Source organism: Prionailurus viverrinus, chromosome F2, assembly GCF_022837055.1.
Source record: "Prionailurus viverrinus isolate Anna chromosome F2, UM_Priviv_1.0, whole genome shotgun sequence".
NCBI classification, from domain to species: domain Eukaryota; kingdom Metazoa; phylum Chordata; class Mammalia; order Carnivora; family Felidae; genus Prionailurus; species Prionailurus viverrinus.
Genome location: NC_062578.1, coordinates 59,576,456 through 59,583,308, shown reverse-complemented (window position 1 = coordinate 59,583,308; position 6,853 = coordinate 59,576,456).

Here is a 6,853-nt window from a genome sequence, read left to right as displayed (position 1 = left end):
TGATCCAAGTTCAGCACAATCCTGCCTAGACTCCTCCTAACACACCCTGTATGATAAATTCTTAATTATATATTTTCCCTAAAATTGCCACATTTTCCCACATATTCCTGTTTTACCTTACTTATTTCTTCTATCTCCCCAACCCCCACACAAAGGCTTTAAGACCCAGTTCAAATTAACTACTCTGCAAAATCTTCAGTCTCTCCTGTTTAAATTGGTTGACACTCTCTTCTATATTCCTTCAGTCAATTTATATCATTATCTTTTTTCACATTGGTTCATATTTCTTTTGTTTGCGTGTGTGACTCTTCTTTCAGTGTGTGAGTGCCTCCGTTGCTCTTCCAGACAGTGACTCAAACTGTGTAAACATTTCCTAAAGTAAAGCCAGCTCTTTATTACATAAGCTGATAAACTTTTACTTTGAAGATAGTGTCAGTGCAATAGACATCTGTATTTTTAAACTTTGTAATCTAGAAAGATTAATATTGAAACCAGTATGTATCCTTTGGCAAAATTAAATCTTCAATTTTGAGAAATATCTGTGTCTCTTTAATATGTTACCATTGAAGCTCTCTGTTCCTGGGAGACTCAAAATATTTGAATCCTATGAGATGAAGCAGCCAACACACTGGAGAGGTGAAGATCTGATTGGAATAAAAGACCAAGTTTATTGGGACTATTTTTACCTTTGGATCAGGAATTTGAATTCTCTCCAAACTTTTGGAATACATGGTTAGTTGAGGTGGTTAATTTTAAAGGAAATCAACAATCTCTTCCAACAGTAGTACACTTTTTGTATTCTAGCTCTCAGAGTTGACAGGTATGAAGGGGAATTACGTTTACATGTGATAGATTTAAGAAATTAATAATTCAGCCATGGAAACTATAAAATATCTATATCTGTTTTGTAAAATACATTATGTTTCTGGAACAGTGTACAAAGGGGGTTTCAACGTTTTTTGCGTAGTGTTATAGATAGTTCTTGCTGAATTTAGGGGTAATAGTGAAAGAGAACTGAAAAACAATGGTCAAAGTGGACTAATTTTATAACAAACATAAAAGTGAGAGGCAAGACAGAGGTGGAGTTATCAGGAGTAAAGGAGTAGCAAGTGAGTGCAAAATAGGAATTTGCAATTGAAGGGGGAATAGCCTACATAAACACAGGTATCATCTGAGGGTATCAGGATTGAAAAACAGCAAGCATATAGCATTGTCTTAAAGGGGGATTGCCTATTCAATTGCTCTCACCTATCTGAAAAACAGTTTCTTTATTTCTTCTTGGCCAGTATTTCACAGTAGACTTTCACAATTTAACTTCTAATCTACCTTACCAGCTATGACTGGTCTCATGGACTGGTCTCATGGTTTAATCACTTTGAATCATTCAATATTTCTCAAACATGCCAAATGCCAAATTCCTCTTGCCTTTACTCATCCTGTTTACACAGCCTGGTGGGGGTGATTCTCCCCTATTTTTCACTATAAAATACTTAACATTCCTTCAAGGTTAAGTTCAAATCCATTACTACTATGAAAACTGACCAACCTCTCCACCCAAAATTAACCTCTGTCTACTCTGAATCCCTATAGCATTTTACTACTATCTATTCTCACATATCTTGCTCCCTTCTTTGATCTCCGTTATCTTTTGAGAGCAAGTACCGTGATTTATTCCACAAAGTTCCATAGTGAAGACTTGAACTTCAGGCCTATCTTAGGAATTCAATAGTATCAAGCTACTACTCACCAAGAGTTAGTTTTAGGCACTAGATAGATATCAAATAGTGAAGTTGAGTAGGCAATTAGCTATAAAAGTTAGAAGTTTACGTGAGATGTCTAGGCTAGAAATAATAAATTTGCGAATCATGATTTTAGATGTTATTTAATTTCATGAGGCTGAATGAGATTATCTAGGAAGAGAAGGCATCTGAAGTTTGTGCCCATTTATAGAGGACGTGAGGACAAGAAGGATCTACAAAACAAAACAAAACAAACAAAAACACTAACAAAGAAATAGAGGGACAACCAAGAAAGAATAATGTCCAGGAATCATGAGGGGAGTGTCCAATGTTGTCAATGGTTGTTAAGTGAGATGGGAGCTAAAAATTGATCAAGATGTAACAATCTGGTAGTCTATTGGCGACCTTGACAAAGGTCTTTCAATAGATTGATAGAGCTGGTTGCCTGATTTGAGTCGGAGAGTGGGAGGAGGGAAAGTATTGACACCAAATGTAGGCAATTGTATGCTATAAAAGGACCAAGAATGGTAACAACAAAAGCAGTGGATAACCAAATGATAGTAACCAAATTGTATTTTAATGTTTTTTAAAGGTCCTTATATCATAGGGCAGCATTGGATACAGATTTAGAATCAAACAAAATGGTATTTATCATTGATACACTGGATATTCTCAAGAATGATATGTCAAGAGAAAATAATGTACATGTTTTTATTCTTTGTTGCTTATCGTGGTGATTTAATAAAGTACTTAATAAATGTATATTGACTCTTTGTGTGGATAACAGATGGATGTGCTGATAAATAAAAAGTGAACCTTATGCATATAGTTATGTAAGGCATTTTCCCCAGCTGCCAAATATGACTGAAATGTCCTAAAACTAGACAAATATATATCTTAAACACATGAAATATTGGGCTTTAGGAATAAAGAGAAAGCTTTCTCTCTTTAAAAGGTTTAAAAACCTTACACAGTATAAAAACTCCCATTTTTGGAGGGATTCCCAGGATCTTGAAAAACTGTAAATTTAGGGAAAATTTTATCAGAACCCTCCATCTTGGCACAATTATTTTATCCTTTGCCATCACTCTGTAGTTCTTTAGCTTCTGGAAATTTCTCCCTCTAATTTTTCATAACTACAAGGGTTATGTGCTCCTCTTTTCTGTGTCCCATTCATATAGGAATTTATTTGCTTTTAGGTAACACTGAAGTCTAGTAAGTCATGTTATTGTTATCATTCATCACCAGCACTTGGAAAACATTCTTACTTTGCTTGGAATCAGAAACCTGCTTTGGGACTTTTACCACCACTCATGTGGATGTCCTACTCAGCCTGCTCCGGTATGTTCCCGGTCAGTGTTTTCTGCTCCTGGACAGAGACCCTCTTTACCCTGCAGAGCTTTGAAACTCCATGCTGGGTTACTGACCCCTGGCCTCGACATAGGTGCATAGCCTCAGACCACACATGGCTTAACTAGTAATTTTGCTCTGAATCAGTGCAGAAGGAAGGAAGAATGGCAAGAAGGGTAGAGAGCAGGAAGGGAGAAAAGCAAGAAGTCAAAAGAGAACATATGCATGGAAAAATGAAGCCCCTTCAGCTTTTTTATGCTTACTGCTTGCACAGTATATATATTTTCATCTCTGTACTTTTAAGAGATCTGTGTTTTAATACATAAAGTTTGCCTCTTTCAGAAAGCATTGGTTCTAAGTTTCACATCCAATCTAATGATCTCTGCCTTTTGCATTATATTAATTTTTGCTATTATGATAACAGTATATGTCTTTGGTTTTCCACAGTTATTTAGAGTTAAAAATAGAGGACTCAATATAAAACATTACAACTTTGCAGTAGTACTGTTTCATTTTTTTCAGCTTTATTAAGGTACAGTTGATATATAAAAATTGCACATATTTAATGTATACACTGGTGAGTTGAAATATACATCCACTGGTGATGCTATAACCACAATCAAGGAAAGAAACATATCTATCATCTCCAAAAGATTTCATATGTCCTTTTTATTATTTTTTTATGTTTATTTATTTATTTTGAGAGAAAGGGTGTGCATGTATGACAGCAGGGGAGGGACAGAGAGAGAGGGAGAGAATCCTAAACAGGCTCCATACTGTCAGTGTGGAGCCCTATGTGGGCCTGATGTGGGCCCTGTTTGGGGGGGGGGGGGAGGGGAGAGGGGGCGAGGCTGACATGGGGGCTCCAAACCACGCCTGGAACCCTGAGATCATGACCTGAGCCAAAATCAAAATGGCACCCTGTCCTTTTTGTTTGTTTGTTTGGTGGGCCTAACACTTAACATGACATCTACCTCTTAGCACATTTTCAAGTACACAACACTGTAGTGTTAGCGATAGGCCATCATTCATTTTATAGAAGATATCTAGAATTTATGCATCATGTATAACTGTAACCTTATACCCACTGAACAACAATTTCTGATTTCCCTCTCCCCATCCCCTAGCAATCACCACTGAATTCTCAGCTTCTGTGAATTTGGCCATTCTAGATAGCTCACATAAATGTAATCATGCAGTATTTTTCTTTCTGTGATGGAATTATTTCATTTCGCATAATGTATTCCAGTTTCATCTATGATATCACAAATGGAAGAATTTACTTCTTTTTAAAGGCTGAATAATATTCCACTGTGTGTGTATAACACATTTTTTTATCTGTCTACTGAAGAACATTTGGGTAGTTTCTATTTATATCCATCCCATGTGCTGTCATTGCTTCCTATATTATATCTGCAGTCATAATAAACTACGTATTATTGTGTTACAAGTTGTGTTTTAAGTGAAATTCTAAACAAAATTAAAAAATATATGGGTAACAGGGGTGCCTGGGTGGCTCAGTCGGTTGAGCATCTGACTTCGGCTCAGGTCATGATCTCACAGTCTGTGAGTTCGAGCCCTGCGTCGGGCTCTGTGCTGACAGCTCGGAGCCTGGAGCCTGCTTCGGGTTCTGTGTCTCCTCCTCTCTCTGCCTCTCCCCCACTTGTGCTCTGTCTCTGTCTCTGTCTCTCTCTCTCTCAAAAATAAGTAAACATTAAAAAAAATTTAAAAAAATATATGTGTAACATTTTACATTCATTCATACATGTATCATTTCTGATGTTCCTTCTTTTCTGTAAATCTGCATCTCTTTCTGATGTCATTTCTCTTCATCCTGAATGACTTGAACATTTTTTGAGTTCCAGTTTGCTGATAAGAAATTCCTTTTTTCTTGATCTTAATTTTTTGTGTACTTTTGAACTATATTTTTTGTTACATAATTGGGATTAAAAGCTTTTATTTCTTTTTAATTTCAGAACTTTAATGATGTTATTCCACTGTCTTTTGTCTTCTATTACTTCTAATAAGAAGTTAACTCATTATCGCATATTATTTTGTTATTGTTGCCCTATATATATTGTACCATTTTCTCTGGTAACTCTCAAGATTTTCAATGTATCTTTGGTTATCAGCAACATGAATCTTGTGCCTTGGTGTGTTTTTTTTTCTTTTTATTCGTGGATCTATAAAAATTTATGATTTTTGTCAAATATGGGAAGTTTCTGTCATCACTTATTTAAACATATATTGTGCCTCACTCTACTTCTCTTTTTCACATGAATGTTAGACTGCTTTATATTGTCTCACAAATCACTAGAATTGTGTTTCATGTTATTATTTTTTTGTCTGTTCTTTGAGAAATCTGGTTGGTTGCATAGCTGAAAGCTCTAAGTTGTTTTAGCTTACCAGCTGTTGCTTATCATTGAGTTCCTTGATATTTCCCTTAAAAATGCATTCAGGAGATTTGATGGCATTTACATGCAGGTTTCAGGGCTTCACCCCTATGGTTATTTTCTTTCGGGGTTCCCTCTGTGAGTTTCCTGCACCCCCAAACTATATATAGTCCTACTATAACTCTTGAGCAAAAAAGACAGTAATTTCTGTTTAAATTCTAGCTGTCTTGCATTGAGTAGAATGGAGAATGCACTCATTGAAAAGACATATAAACATGGATCTCTCTTACTGTTCCCTTCTTTTAAGGGTCAAATACCTTCCAGTTTCTGTTCTCTTTTGTTTGCTCTTCAATGACAGTTGTTATTGTATATCTGGTCCAGAGTTCAGAATTTTTATCTGCAGGAGAGACTGTCAAATAGAAGTTACTCTGCCATTACTAGAAGCAGGACCTTTGTTTTATTATTTTTTTTAACTTTAAAATACATAGTATATGCATTCATTTGTATGTCTGATCTATTTCCCAATAATAACATTAAAAACTACAACAGTGGAATTCATTATAATAGTTGACATATAAGGAATTTGATTATATCTCAAAAGAAGAAGAAAAAGAATCTGAAAATATTCCTTACTTATTTGTCTAAGAAAATGAAAATTAGGAATAGCAAGCAACTTTTCAACTTGGTAAACTAGCTACCAAAAACTTACATTGAACATCATACTTAGAAAGTTTACCTATGTTCCCTTTAATTTGGAGGAAAAAAGCATTTTTTCAGTATCTTCACTGCTACTATACAATCTTATTATGGATGTTGAGGTCAAAATAATATAACAAAAAAAGACGCCTAAAGATTGGAAGGGAAGTAATAAAATTCTTAACTGGAGATGATACAATTAATAATATGGAATGTCAAACAGAATTAACACACAACACACAATCTATTTAAACTAGTTAAACTAATAGTGAATTTAGGCAATTTTGCTGGAAAGGCCAATTTGAAGAACATAATGAAGTTTTTTTCAATACTATGAATGCACACTTAGAAAATAAAATATAAAATAAAGCACCATTTACAATACAGCAAAATATCAACTTTTCTCATGACCTATTTGGAAATAATTTTTTTAAAGGTACAAAAAATAGATTAATAAATTATTGTCATAATGGGGCAACAGAATTTTTTTTTTTTAGAGTGCAATTTAGTAAGTTTATTTAAGTAGTACTGGGACAGGACCCATGGGCAGAAAGAGCTGCACTTTTTTTGTGTGTGAGGCTGATAGTTATATACTTAGTAATCAAAGGCAAGGCAGCAGGCAGAGAGTATCACATTAAAAAGTTTCTTCAAATTCTTTGAATTTCTACTCATAGA